The 15,283-nt window shown below is 45.5% G+C and overlaps 6 non-coding genes across 6 annotated transcripts; all 6 read left to right on the forward strand.

Moving 5' to 3' along the window:
* The first annotated feature begins 1,399 nt into the window (after nt 1-1,399).
* Nucleotides 1,400-1,471, forward strand: trnag-ucc (transfer RNA glycine (anticodon UCC)). The gene has a single exon. It is a non-coding gene; the product is annotated as a tRNA-Gly (tRNA).
* Nucleotides 1,472-2,595: 1,124 nt separating this feature from the next.
* trnag-ucc (transfer RNA glycine (anticodon UCC)) lies at nt 2,596-2,667 on the forward strand. Its single transcript has one exon. It is a non-coding gene; the product is annotated as a tRNA-Gly (tRNA).
* Nucleotides 2,668-3,192: 525 nt separating this feature from the next.
* trnag-ucc (transfer RNA glycine (anticodon UCC)) lies at nt 3,193-3,264 on the forward strand. Its single transcript has one exon. It is a non-coding gene; the product is annotated as a tRNA-Gly (tRNA).
* A 4,745-nt stretch (nt 3,265-8,009) lies between these two features.
* trnag-ucc (transfer RNA glycine (anticodon UCC)) lies at nt 8,010-8,081 on the forward strand. Its single transcript has one exon. It is a non-coding gene; the product is annotated as a tRNA-Gly (tRNA).
* A 526-nt stretch (nt 8,082-8,607) lies between these two features.
* On the forward strand, nt 8,608-8,679 carry trnag-ucc (transfer RNA glycine (anticodon UCC)). The gene has a single exon. It is a non-coding gene; the product is annotated as a tRNA-Gly (tRNA).
* Nucleotides 8,680-9,206: 527 nt separating this feature from the next.
* Nucleotides 9,207-9,278, forward strand: trnag-ucc (transfer RNA glycine (anticodon UCC)). The gene has a single exon. It is a non-coding gene; the product is annotated as a tRNA-Gly (tRNA).
* Nucleotides 9,279-15,283: the final 6,005 nt, after the last annotated feature.

Raw genomic sequence — 15,283 nt, forward strand, 5'->3', positions numbered from 1 at the left:
CTGTATAAATTGAGGAATGTCACTGAATTAGAGAGCTTGTTTTTCAATGAAGAGATTTGTAGGTCAGGTCCATAGGTTAATGCATTTTTTTCAGTTGCTGGTCCAAACAGACAGAGTTTCAGTTCCTCTGCACACAGTCACTGATAATGTGTTGGGAGCATTGACCGCGTAAGGTGGCGTTCAGCAAACAAGCAAAATGCCGGCGTTGGTGGTATAGTGGTGAGCATAGCTGCCTTCCAAGCAGATGACCCGGGTTCGATTCCCGACCAACGCAATTCTTTTGCTCAAAACTGTCGCCCGGGGCCCCTGGCCAGCTCTTTGTGTCACTTGTAAATGGAGCAATAACTTTTGAATGGGTCTTTGGGCAGAAGTAAAGGACTAGACCTCCCCGTCGGGGAATCGAACCCCGGTCTTCCGCGTGACAGGCGGAGATACTGTCCACTATACTAACGAGGAGTTGCAGAAGGCTGGCGTCGCACCCGATCAGCGCAACTGCTGCTCGCCGCAAACAGGCTTCCCATTTGCAGGTACGGCCTCATGAGTCATATCGCTTCAAAGAAGCCAACAGAACATCTATTATATAAATAAATATGAAGTGTCTGTATAAATTGTGGAATGTCACTGAATTAGAGAGCTTGTTTTTCAATGAAGAGATTGGTAGGTAGAGTCCATAGGTTAATGCATTTTTTTCAGTTGCGAGTCCAAACAGACAGAGTTTCAGTTCCTCTGCACACAGTCACTGATAATGTGTTGGGAGCATTGGCCGCGTAAGGTGGCGTTCAGCAAACAAGCAAAATGCCTGCGTTGGTGGTATAGTGGTGAGCATAGCTGCCTTCCAAGAAGTTGACCCGGGTTCGATTCCGACCAACGCAATTCTTTTGCTCAAAACTGTCGCCCGGGGCCCCTGGCCAGCTCTTTGTGTCACTTGTAAATGGAGCAATAACTTTTGAATGGGTCTTTGGGCAGCAGTAAAGGACTAGATCTCCCCGTCAGGGAATCGAACCCCGGTCTTCCGCGTGACAGGCGGAGATACTGTCCACTATACTAACGAGGAGTTGCAGAAGGCTGGCGTCGCACCCGATCAGCGCAACTGCTGCTCGCCGCAAACATCCATCCCATTTGCAGGTACGGCCTCATGAGTCATATCGCTTCAAAGAAGCCAACAGAACATCTATTATATAAATAAATATGAAGTGTCTGTATAAATTGTGGAATGTCACTGAATTAGAGAGCTTGTTTTTCAATGAAGAGATTGGTAGGTAGAGTCCATAGGTTAATGCATTTTTTTCAGTTGCTGGTCCAAACAGACAGAGTTTCAGTTCCTCTGCACACAGTCACTGATAATGTGTTGGGAGCATTGACCGCGTAAGGTGGCGTTCAGCAAACAAGCAAAATGCCTGCGTTGGTGGTATAGTGGTGAGCATAGCTGCCTTCCAAGCAGTTGACCCGGGTTCGATTCCCGGCCAACGCAATTCTTTTGCTCAAAAATGTCTCCCGGGACCCTGGCCAGCTCTTTGTGTCACTTGTAGCTGGAGCAATAACTTTTGAATGGGTCTTTGGGCAGCAGTAAAGAATTAGACCTCCCCGTCGGGGAATCGAACCCCGGTCTTCCACGTGACAGGCGGAGATACTGTCCACTATACTAACGAGGAGTTGCGGAAGGAGGCGTTGCACCCGATCAGCGCAACTGCTGCTCGTCGCAAACAGGCTTCCCATTTGCAGGTACGGCCTCATGAGTCATATCGCTTCAAAGAAGCCAACAGAACATCTATTATATAAATAAATATGAAGTGTCTGTATAAATTGTGGAATGTCACTGAATTAGAGAGCTTGTTTTTCAATGAAGAGATTGGTAGGTAGAGTCCATAGGTTAATGCATTTTTTTCAGTTGCGAGTCCAAACAGACAGAGTTTCAGTTCCTCTGCACACAGTCGCTGATAATGTGTTGGGAGCATTGACCGCCTAAGGTGGCGTTCAGCAAACAAGCAAAATGCCTGCGTTGGTGGTATAGTGGTGAGCATAGCTGCCTTCCAAGCAGTTGACCCGGGTTTGATTCCCGGCCAACACAATTCTTTTGCTCAAAACTGTCGCCCGGGGTCCCTGGCCAGCTCTTTGTGTCACTTGTAAATGGAGCAATAACTTTTGAATGGGTCTTTGGGCAGCAGTAAAGGACTAGACCTCCCCGTCGGGGAATCGAACCCCGGTCTTCCGCGTGACAGGCGGAGATACTGTCCACTATACTAACGAGGAGTTGCAGAAGGCTGGCGTCGCACCCGATCAGCGCAACTGCTGCTCGCCGCAAACATCCTTCCCATTTGCAGGTACGACCTCATGAGTCATATCGCTTCAAAGAAGCCAACAGAACATCTATTATATAAATAAATATGAAGTGTCTGTATAAATTGTGGAATGTCACTGAATTAGAGAGCTTGTTTTTCAATGAAGAGATTGGTAGGTAGAGTCCATAGGTTAATGCATTTTTTTCAGTTGCGAGTCCAAACAGACAGAGTTTCAGTTCCTCTGGACACAGTCGCTGAAAATGTGTTGGGAGCATTGACCGCCTAAGGTGGCGTTCAGCAAACAAGCAAAATGCCTGCGTTGGTGGTATAGTGGTGAGCATAGCTGCCTTCCAAGCAGTTGACCCGGGTTCGATTCCCGGCCAACGCAATTCTTTTGCTCAAAAATGTCTCCCGGGACCCTGGCCAGCTCTTTGTGTCACTTGTAGCTGGAGCAATAACTTTTGAATGGGTCTTTGGGCAGCAGTAAAGAATTAGACCTCCCCGTCGGGGAATCGAACCCCGGTCTTCCACGTGACAGGCGGAGATACTGTCCACTATACTAACGAGGAGTTGCGGAAGGAGGCGTCGCACCCGATCAGCGCAACTGCTGCTCGTCGCAAACAGGCTTCCCATTTGCAGGTACGGCCTCATGAGTCATATCGCTTCAAAGAAGCCAACAGAACATCTATTATATAAATAAATATGAAGTGTCTGTATAAATTGTGGAATGTCACTGAATTAGAGAGCTTGTTTTTCAATGAAGAGATTGGTAGGTAGAGTCCATAGGTTAATGCATTTTTTTCAGTTGCGAGTCCAAACAGACAGAGTTTCAGTTCCTCTGGACACAGTCGCTGAAAATGTGTTGGGAGCATTGACCGCCTAAGGTGGCGTTCAGCAAACAAGCAAAATGCCTGCGTTGGTGGTATAGTGGTGAGCATAGCTGCCTTCCAAGCAGTTGACCCGGGTTCGATTCCCGGCCAACGCAATTCTTTTGCTCAAAAATGTCTCCCGGGGCCCTGGCCAACTCTTTGTGTAACTTGTAGCTGGAGCAATAACTTTTGAATGGGTCTTTGGGCAGCAGTAAAGAATTAGACCTCCCCGTCGGGGAATCGAACCCCGGTCTTACGCGTGACAGGCGGAGATACTGTCCACTATACTAACGAGGAGTTGCGGAAGGCTGGCGTCGCACCCGATCAGCGCAACTGCTGCTCGCCGCAAACAGGCTTCCCATTTGCAGGTACGGCCTCATGAGTCATATCGCTTCACAGAAGCAAAGAGAAGCCAACAGAACATGTAATATATAATTAAATATAAAGTGTCTGTATAAATTGAGGAATGTCACTGAATTAGAGAGCTTGTTTTTCAATGAAGAGATTTGTAGGTCAGGTCCATAGGTTAATGCATTTTTTTCAGTTGCTGGTCCAAACAGACAGAGTTTCAGTTCCTCTGCACACAGTCACTGATAATGTGTTGGGAGCATTGACCGCGTAAGGTGGCGTTCAGCAAACAAGCAAAATGCCGGCGTTGGTGGTATAGTGGTGAGCATAGCTGCCTTCCAAGCAGATGACCCGGGTTCGATTCCCGACCAACGCAATTCTTTTGCTCAAAACTGTCGCCCGGGGCCCCTGGCCAGCTCTTTGTGTCACTTGTAAATGGAGCAATAACTTTTGAATGGGTCTTTGGGCAGAAGTAAAGGACTAGACCTCCCCGTCGGGGAATCGAACCCCGGTCTTCCGCGTGACAGGCGGAGATACTGTCCACTATACTAACGAGGAGTTGCAGAAGGCTGGCGTCGCACCCGATCAGCGCAACTGCTGCTCGCCGCAAACAGGCTTCCCATTTGCAGGTACGGCCTCATGAGTCATATCGCTTCAAAGAAGCCAACAGAACATCTATTATATAAATAAATATGAAGTGTCTGTATAAATTGTGGAATGTCACTGAATTAGAGAGCTTGTTTTTCAATGAAGAGATTGGTAGGTAGAGTCCATAGGTTAATGCATTTTTTTCAGTTGCGAGTCCAAACAGACAGAGTTTCAGTTCCTCTGCACACAGTCACTGATAATGTGTTGGGAGCATTGGCCGCGTAAGGTGGCGTTCAGCAAACAAGCAAAATGCCTGCGTTGGTGGTATAGTGGTGAGCATAGCTGCCTTCCAAGAAGTTGACCCGGGTTCGATTCCGACCAACGCAATTCTTTTGCTCAAAACTGTCGCCCGGGGCCCCTGGCCAGCTCTTTGTGTCACTTGTAAATGGAGCAATAACTTTTGAATGGGTCTTTGGGCAGCAGTAAAGGACTAGATCTCCCCGTCAGGGAATCGAACCCCGGTCTTCCGCGTGACAGGCGGAGATACTGTCCACTATACTAACGAGGAGTTGCAGAAGGCTGGCGTCGCACCCGATCAGCGCAACTGCTGCTCGCCGCAAACATCCATCCCATTTGCAGGTACGGCCTCATGAGTCATATCGCTTCAAAGAAGCCAACAGAACATCTATTATATAAATAAATATGAAGTGTCTGTATAAATTGTGGAATGTCACTGAATTAGAGAGCTTGTTTTTCAATGAAGAGATTGGTAGGTAGAGTCCATAGGTTAATGCATTTTTTTCAGTTGCGAGTCCAAACAGACAGAGTTTCAGTTCCTCTGCACACAGTCGCTGAAAATGTGTTGGGAGCATTGACCGCCTAAGGTGGCGTTCAGCAAACAAGCAAAATGCCTGCGTTGGTGGTATAGTGGTAAGCATAGCTGCCTTCCAAGCAGTTGACCCGGGTTCGATTCCCGGCCAACTCAATTCTTTTGCTCAAAAATGTCTCCCGGGGCCCTGGCCAACTCTTTGTGTCACTTGTAGCTGGAGCAATAACTTTTGAATGGGTCTTTGGGCAGCAGTAAAGAATTAAACCTCCCCGTCGGGGAATCGAACCCCGGTCTTCCGCGTGACAGGCGGAGATACTGTCCACTATACTAACAAGGAGTTGTGGAATGCTGGCGTCGCACCCGATCAGCGCAACTGCTGCTCGCCGCAAACAGGCTTCCCATTTGCAGGTACGGCCTCATGAGTCATATCGCTTCACAGAAGCAAAGAGAAGCCAACAGAACATGTAATATATAATTAAATATAAAGTGTCTGTATAAATTGAGGAATGTCACTGAATTAGAGAGCTTGTTTTTCAATGAAGAGATTGGTAGGTAGAGTCCATAGGTTAATGCATTTTTTTCAGTTGCGAGTCCAAACAGACAGAGTTTCAGTTCCTCTGCACACAGTCACTGATAATGTGTTGGGAGCATTGACCGCGTAAGGTGGCGTTGGGCAAACAAGCAAAATGCCTGCGTTGGTGGTATAGTGGTGAGCATAGCTGCCTTCCAAGAAGTTGACCTGGGTTCGATTCCCGACCAACGCAATTCTTTTGCTCAAAACTGTCGCCCGGGGCCCCTGGCCAGCTCTTTGTGTCACTTGTAAATGGAGCAATAACTTTTGAATGGGTCTTTGGGCAGCAGTAAAGGACTAGACCTCCCCGTCGGGGAATCGAACCCCGGTCTTCCGCGTGACAGGCGGAGATACTGTCCACTATACTAACGAGGAGTTGCAGAAGGCTGGCGTCGCACCCGATCAGCGCAACTGCTGCTCGCCGCAAACAGGCTTCCCATTTGCAGGTACGGCCTCATGAGTCATATCGCTTCAAAGAAGCCAACAGAACATCTATTATATAAATAAATATGAAGTGTCTGTATAAATTGTGGAATGTCACTGAATTAGAGAGCTTGTTTTTCAATGAAGAGATTGGTAGGTAGAGTCCATAGGTTAATGCATTTTTTTCAGTTGCGAGTCCAAACAGACAGAGTTTCAGTTCCTCTGCACACAGTCACTGATAATGTGTTGGGAGCATTGGCCGCGTAAGGTGGCGTTCAGCAAACAAGCAAAATGCCTGCGTTGGTGGTATAGTGGTGAGCATAGCTGCCTTCCAAGAAGTTGACCCGGGTTCGATTCCAACCAACGCAATTCTTTTGCTCAAAACTGTCGCCCGGGGTCCCTGGCCAGCTCTTTGTGTCACTTGTAAATGGAGCAATAACTTTTGAATGGGTCTTTGGGCAGCAGTAAAGGACTAGACCTCCCCGTCGGGGAATCGAACCCCGGTCTTCCGCGTGACAGGCGGAGATACTGTCCACTATACTAACGAGGAGTTGCAGAAGGCTGGCGTCGCACCCGATCAGCGCAACTGCTGCTCGCCGCAAACATCCTTCCCATTTGCAGGTACGGCCTCATGAGTCATATCGCTTCAAAGAAGCCAACAGAACTTGTAATATATAATTAAATATAAAGTGTCTGTATAAATTGAGGAATGTCACTGAATTAGAGAGCTTGTTTTTCAATGAAGAGATTTGTAGGTCAGGTCCATAGGTTAATGCATTTTTTTCAGTTGCTGGTCCAAACAGACAGAGTTTCAGTTCCTCTGCACACAGTCACTGATAATGTGTTGGGAGCATTGACCGCGTAAGGTGGCGTTCAGCAAACAAGCAAAATGCCTGCGTTGGTGGTATAGTGGTGAGCATAGCTGCCTTCCAAGCAGATGAACCGGGTTCGATTCCCGACCAACGCAATTCTTTTGCTCAAAACTGTCGCCCGGGGCCCCTGGCCAGCTCTTTGTGTCACTTGTAAATGGAGCAATAACTTTTGAATGGGTCTTTGGGCAGAAGTAAAGGACTAGACCTCCCCGTCGGGGAATCGAACCCCGGTCTTCCGCGTGACAGGCGGAGATACTGTCCACTATACTAACGAGGAGTTGCAGAAGGCTGGCGTCGCACCCGATCAGCGCAACTGCTGCTCGCCGCAAACATCCTTCCCATTTGCAGGTACGGCCTCATGAGTCATATCGCTTCAAAGAAGCCAACAGAACATCTATTATATAAATAAATATGAAGTGTCTGTATAAATTGTGGAATGTCACTGAATTAGAGAGCTTGTTTTTCAATGAAGAGATTGGTAGGTAGAGTCCATAGGTTAATGCATTTTTTTCAGTTGCGAGTCCAAACAGACAGAGTTTCAGTTCCTCTGCACACAGTCGCTGAAAATGTGTTGGGAGCATTGACCGCCTAAGGTGGCGTTCAGCAAACAAGCAAAATGCCTGCGTTGGTGGTATAGTGGTAAGCATAGCTGCCTTCCAAGCAGTTGACCCGGGTTCGATTCCCGGCCAACTCAATTCTTTTGCTCAAAAATGTCTCCCGGGGCCCTGGCCAACTCTTTGTGTCACTTGTAGCTGGAGCAATAACTTTTGAATGGGTCTTTGGGCAGCAGTAAAGAATTAGACCTCCCCGTCGGGGAATCGAACCCCGGTCTTCCGCGTGACAGGCGGAGATACTGTCCACTACACTAACGAGGAGTTGTGGAATGCTGGCGTCGCACCCGATCAGCCCAACTGCTGCTCGCCGCAAACTGGCTTCCCATTTGCAGGTACGGCCTCATGAGTCATATCGCTTCACAGAAGCAAAGAGAAGCCAACAGAACATGTAAAATATAATTAAATATAAAGTGTCTGTATAAATTGAGGAATGTCACTGAATTAGAGAGCTTGTTTTTCAATGAAGAGATTGGTAGGTCAGGTCCATAGGTTAATGCATTTTTTTCAGTTGCTGGTCCAAACAGACAGAGTTTCAGTTCCTCTGCACACAGTCACTGAAAATGTGTTGGGAGCATTGACCGCGTAAGGTGGCGTTCAGCAATCAAGCAAAATGCCTGCGTTGGTGGTATAGTGGTGAGCATAGCTGCCTTCCAAGCAGTTGACCCGGGTTCGATTCCCGGCCAACGCAATTCTTTTGCTCAAAAATGTCTCCCGGGACCCTGGCCAGCTCTTTGTGTCACTTGTAGCTGGAGCAATAACTTTTGAATGGGTCTTTGGGCAGCAGTAAAGGACTAGACCTCCCCGTCGGGGAATCGAACCCCGGTCTTCCGCGTGACAGGCGGAGATACTGTCCACTATACTAACGAGGAGTTGCAGAAGGCTGGCGTCGCACCCGATCAGCGCAACTGCTGCTCGCCGCAAACATCCTTCCCATTTGCAGGTACGGCCTCATGAGTCATATCGCTTCAAAGAAGCCAACAGAACATCTATTATATAAATAAATATGAAGTGTCTGTATAAATTGTGGAATGACACTGAATTAGAGAGCTTGTTTTTCAATGAAGAGATTGGTAGGTAGAGTCCATAGGTTAATGCATTTTTTTCAGTTGCGAGTCCAAACAGACAGAGTTTCAGTTCCTCTGCACACAGTCGCTGAAAATGTGTTGGGAGCATTGACCGCCTAAGGTGGCGTTCAGCAAACAAGCAAAATCCCTGCGTTGGTGGTATAGTGGTGAGCATGGCTGCCTTCCAAGCAGTTGACCCGGGTTCGATTCCCGGCCAACGCAATTCTTTTGCTCAAAACTGTCGCCCGGGGCCCCTGGCCAGCTCTTTGTGTCACTTGTAAATGGAGCAATAACTTTTGAATGGGTCATTGGGCAGCAGTAAAGGACTAGACCTCCCCGTCGGGGAATCGAACCCCGGTCTTCCGCGTGACAGGCGGAGATACTGTCCACTACATTAACGAGGAGTTGCAGAAGGCTGGCGTCGCACCCGATCAGCGCAACTGCTGCTCGCCGCAAACAGGCTTCCCATTTGCAGGTACGGCCTCATGAGTCATATCGCTTCAAAGAAGCCAACAGAACATGTAAAATATAAATAAATATAAAGTGTCTGTATAAATTGAGGAATGTCACTGAATTAGAGAGCTTGTTTTTCAATGAAGAGATTGGTAGGTCAGGTCCATAGGTTAATGCATTTTTTTCAGTTGCTGGTCCAAACAGACAGAGTTTCAGTTCCTCTGCACACAGTCACTGATAATGTGTTGGGAGCATTGACCGCGTAAGGTGGCGTTGAGCAAACAAGCAAAATGCCTGCGTTGGTGGTATAGTGGTGAGCATAGCTGCCTTCCAAGCAGTTGACCCGGGTTCGATTCCCGGCCAACGCAATTCTTTTGCTCAAAAATGTCTCCCGGGACCCTGGCCAGCTCTTTGTGTCACTTGTAGCTGGAGCAATAACTTTTGAATGGGTCTTTGGGCAGCAGTAAAGAATTAGACCTCCCCGTCGGGGAATCGAACCCCAGTCTTATGCGTGACAGGCGGAGATACTGTCCACTATACTAACGAAGAGTTGCGGAAGGCTGGCGTCGCACCCGATCAGCGCAACTGCTGCTCGCCGCAAACAGGCTTCCCATTTGCAGGTACGGCCTCATGAGTCATATAGCTTCACAGAAGCAAAGAGAAGCCAACAGAACATGTAAAATATAAATAAATATAAAGTGTCTGTATAAATTGAGGAATGTCACTGTATTAGAGAGCTTGTTTTTCAATGAAGAGATTGGTAGGTCAGGTCCATAGGTTAATGCATTTTTTTCAGTTGCTGGTCCAAACAGACAGAGTTTCAGTTCCTCTGCACACAGTCACTGATAATGTGTTGGGAGCATTGACCGCGTAAGGTGGCGTTCAGCAAACAAGCAAAACGCCTGCGTTGGTGGTATAGTGGTGAGCATGGCTGCCTTCCAAGAAGTTGACCCGGGTTCGATTCCCGGCCAACGCAATTCTTTTGCTCAAAACTGTCGCCCGGGGCCCCTGGCCAGCTCTTTGTGTCACTTGTAAATGGAGCAATAACTTTTGAATGGGTCATTGGGCAGCAGTAAAGGACTAGACCTCCCCGTCGGGGAATCGAACCCTGGTCTTCCGCGTGACAGGCGGAGATACTGTCCACTACACTAACGAGGAGTTGCAGAAGGCTGGCGTCGCACCCTATCAGCGCAACTGCTGCTCGTCGCAAACATCCTTCCCATTTGCAGGTACGGCCTCATGAGTCATATCGCTTCAAAGAAGCCAACAGAACATCTATTATATAAATAAATATGAAGTGTCTGTATAAATTGTGGAATGTCACTGAATTAGAGAGCTTGTTTTTCAATGAAGAGATTGGTAGGTAGAGTCCATAGGTTAATGCATTTTTTTCAGTTGCGAGTCCAAACAGACAGAGTTTCAGTTCCTCTGCACACAGTCGCTGAAAATGTGTTGGGAGCATTGACCGCCTAAGGTGGCGTTCAGCAAACAAGCAAAATGCCTGCGTTGGTGGTATAGTGGTGAGCATAGCTGCCTTCCACGCGACGGCCAGTCGCGCGTAGGTGTAGAGCGCTGCTAGCCAATAGAAAGCGAGGAAAATCCAGAGAGGCGGGCCAAAAATAGTGCATAAAATTGGAGGTTCGAATCCCGCCTCGACCACAAATAACATTACATGTATTTAAAGTTACTGTTCATATAGATTCGCGTAGCGTATGATAAACATACATAATCAAGTACTGAACAGTTATCATTCTTGTGTAAGGTCTGCATAAGTTTTAGTTACTAACATCTATAATAGTTCAGGTGTTGTCGTTAATATTTTAATAATTAAAATATGATTAATTAAAATGAAGACACCCTACAAAATATTTCACACACTTCACACAATAAATATATTTTGTGTGAAGTGTGAACAAAATTTATACTATAGTATATATAGTATATACATTTTATACATTATTTAAAAATTGCTAAAGAATGCACAACTGATATGTAGTTTAAATTAAATTTACTAAGTGCATTACTATAATTGTTTCTATAGTGTAATATTAACAATTATAGTAACATTATTTATAGTCTAATTGTTTTTAAGATAGATACAAAAATAAGAAGCTATAACAGATGTCTTTGTGTACGATGTGTATCATTATTTGAAAATATAAAACTATTTAAAATGATTAATATACAAATATGGAGTTGTGTTATAGTAGTATATTTTTTTATTATGTGATTGTTTTTACATTTCTTTTTAATGTCCCTAAAATATCGTAAATCATATTAAACTAAGATTTACAAATATAAGTCATTTCCTAAGAGTTTTCTCTAAGGTGTCCAAAATTACATAGCCATTGGTAATTAATGTTTCACATATTTAAATATTTATATTTAAAATGAAAACACCACACAACATTCTTTTTATATATATTTAGTTTATTATATATTAATACTAGGATAATAGAGGATAAATATATATCACAGCATATTAAACAGACATTGTCAACATTTAGAACGAGTAAAATGAATTGCTAAAAGAGAACGTGAATTGAACATTTTTTTCTATAATAAAAATATAATAATAAACATGTTATAGCAAGTACTGAAAATATTGCAAATATCAGAATGTTTAAAACACAAGCAAGATCAAACAAATATTTACAAATGTATCTTTTTACACAAGATAAATAAGTTTAACATTCAAAAGAACAAAGCAAAATGTATGCATTCTACCACAACATTATGTAAATATTAATTGCACTATTTAGATAATGTGGGAAAAAAGACAATTGTATTGAATAAAAAAATAAATTAACACTGGGAATATCTTAACATAACCAAAATAAATAATCAGTCTATGAAATCAAGTTACAGTTTAAACTGAACAAAGGTCTATGGAAGAATAAAAAAGAAACCACTTAGGCTACTTTTCAGTTGAACACAGATGATCCTACTGCCCATGTGCGTGTATACAGTACAGTTATAAATATGATTGTACCAAAAGTAATAAACTAATAAAATTTAAGAACAGTATAACAACATGCTTAATAAATATTATATGCAAACATTTCTTACAGGTGAGATACAAAGTATTTACAATTTCAAAAGATTAAAAGTAGTGCTTTCAATCATCTAAATAATCTGAGTTTTGAAAATGTTTTGAAACAATTGTAAACACATTTTCATTGATAAATAAACAAAAATGGCAAATGAATCAGTAAAAGTTAAGCAGAATTTTTTACATTTTACAATCCTTCAATCCTGGACCAACATGGCATTCTAAAATAAAAGAAAGAAGAAACCCCAGAAAGACAATAAGGCAAGAACAAACCAGGGGTTTCAGCATGTAACAGACATCCATAACAAACAAGATACACAGTTATATTTTTATAATACAACAATTACAATATGTACATATTCAAAGCCAGGAAACATGAGGGCAGTCACTTTCCCTTTTCTGCTGCCCATCTCTTCCTTTCAGCCTCATAAAAAGAAGACTGACAGAACTCTCCCCAAGTCATCTCGTGAGGCATCCCTTCTGTCCGATATAGGGAAAACACTTTGGCAGGACAATAGACATATTTCCCTGCCACACCAGGGAACCCAGTATGTGTGTGTGGACTCTCTGGACCTTGTTTGAGTGGCTTGTGACAGAACCTACAGAGGCGACCAGTGGGGTGCTGCTCCAAGGCCTTTCTCTTTCCCCGCTCCTCCATTACCTGTCTTGCCTCTGCAGAACGCTGCTTTACGGCCTCTAGCTCTCGGTTAAAAAAAGGCAATTCAGCAAAGTCAGCAAATGGCATTCGAGGATTGGTGAGGCCTTCCGCTGCATACAGCTGGTATACCTTTGTCGAGCAGTAAAAGTACTTCACGGTCCCAGACTGATAGAAGAAATGAATGGAGGAGCCATCACCAAGGTATCGTGACTTTGGCTGCCCACAAGCAAGACAGTTCCGTGTCCTCTTTGTGGCAGGCTGCTGTTGCAGTTGCTTTTGCTGCTGCTTCTCCACAAGCTCTTTCACCATTTCTTCAATCTCACCCTTAGTTAGCGGGGACTCCTGGGGCTTATTACTGGGTGGGTTCACTGGGGCAGGTTGGAGGGTTAACACTGGAACACTTACAGTTTCACTGCCTTCTGTAAGGTGATGCCACAGCTGCTGGGTTTCCAGGAGTTTCTCTGGACTGGTGTTCAGGGATGAACTTGTGTTTGTCATCTTGGCCAGGTGTTTCACATAACGGGAGATATGCTGTTTTGTGGTGGGGTGTAAAAGGTTATTGGGATCCCTGGAGGCAGCCTGCACAAGGGCAGCATACTCTGCATCCACCTGGATGAGGAGGTCTTTCTGCCCGTGGTACTTTACTAGAAGGCCATCAATGCAATCCCTCATTGGCTGTGTCCACCGAACATGGTCCAGGACAAAAAGTAGACCGCCTGCCTTGATGGAACCTGTGCGAGCAGCACGTGGAGAGGGAGTAAAGGGCAGTGGTGGTGTTATCTCATCTAAAGGAGAGTGGAAAATAAATAATTTTTACGTTTATCTCTCAAATAGCCGTAGTATTCATATAAATAAGGAATAATAAAGGGATGAGGATGGGAGTTAAATTACCTTTTACATTGGTGGGCTGTCCAGGCTGGATCATTGTTTTTGAGCCAAGAGGAGCCACACCAAAGATGTCATCCTGGAGCATAGGGTAATTAATTTTGGATAAAATCAGTGATTACATAGTTACATTTTGTGTTTTAGTGAGTGAGATTGACAGTGAAATTCCTATATACAACAGTCAAGTTTACCTGAGCAAAGTGTTCCTCCCTGACCTCCTCGGGTGGGTCATCAGGTGGGAAACTCTCACTGAGTGCAGACAGCTCTGAGGACTGACGCTCTCCCTCCCCTGCAACATGTACCTTTTGGGACTTGTGCTTGTCCCAGTCCAGGGGTACAGGACGACAACCAGGCTCCAGATACTGCAGTCCAAACCTTTCTCTGGTGTCTGTCTGTGAGACAAGTAAAGCAGGGTACTTGGCTTGACCCGTCACCACGTCTGAAAGCTTGTTTAGTTCCATGATCAGCACTGGATCAAAAACTGCAGGCAGCTTCACTTCAGGCTGCTTCAGGTCCACAAGGCGCTGGAAATTCCAACGAGCCACTCCAATCATGCCCTGCGCCTGGAAAAGTTCTGTGGATACCTGAGTGCCGGTGACCCATCTTGCCTGATGGAAATGGAACCCCTCCTGCTGAGAGGTGCCTCTCACAGGGATCCAAACCAGTACAGCTGCTGCCTCTCCCTTCACATGGTTCAGCTGGACCGTTCCACCATGCCTATAGAGGATCCCCTCTGCAACCTCTGGGTCACTCAGGCAGCCTCTGAGGATGTGGACTCTCTGAATCCTCCACACCTTCAACATTGATGGTTTGAACAGTGGCACACCATCAGGATCACATTCTAAAAAAAATCTTTGCAGAACGCTCTCCACTCTCTCCAGCAGCTCTGTGGGGTGTGGGACCCTGGTGCGGCAGTGCTCCCTGATGTGCTGCTTTGTTGGATTTGCAGGCACTATCCCACAGAAGACATACGCCTGCTTCAGTCTCTGTAGGTCCGTCTGGTCCACAACACTGAAAGCTGCTGACAGAAACTTACAGAAAGCACTGTGCAGTGGATGGTGCTCTGACACACACTCTCTGGAGAATCGCCGCATGCAGTGGAACAAGTCCAGCTTGATGTTGATGTCGCTGTTGTATTCTGCGCGGGAGGAACAGGTGTTGATTATATGCCCAGAGGTTGCCACAGTCACTATAGCCTCAGTGGTCGACCAAGAATCCCAAAGGAGGTGCTCCTGTGGCTCAGGGTTTGGGATCCTGAAGGCAGCACAGCAATCTCTGTTTTAAACACAAAGAGAAGTATATTTAAAATATTAAACATTAAAATACATATGATACATGTATTTGTTATACTATATTGTGTTAATGTTACACATATAATATAGGTGGGAAGTAAAATGTGATGGCTGGTTCTTACCTGTCAACCCACTGGTAGTTGGCTTTTGGCAGTCCAGCAAAAATGTAGCGACGAGACAGCCCCTCATACATTGGCTGCAGGGATTTGTCACTTTCAGACTGCAGCATCACCCAGGACAAGATCATCCAGTTTTCATTCATGACGGCATAGGATGACATAGTACCTGATGCAAGCACAACCTTCCGGGCCAGCTTGCGGGTATGGTCAGCCCTTAATACTTGTCCAAACGTGCCTTGGAGGAGCAGATTGAGTGTGCTCTCTTGCCTATGGTACTCCTGAATGAGGCAGTCAACCAAGTAGTGGGGTGAGACTGTTACTCCGCACCAGCCGACCACATCACTATACCCACCAAATGGAGCAGGAG

This window comes from Pseudorasbora parva, chromosome 2 (assembly GCF_024679245.1).
Source record: "Pseudorasbora parva isolate DD20220531a chromosome 2, ASM2467924v1, whole genome shotgun sequence".
Taxonomy (NCBI): domain Eukaryota; kingdom Metazoa; phylum Chordata; class Actinopteri; order Cypriniformes; family Gobionidae; genus Pseudorasbora; species Pseudorasbora parva.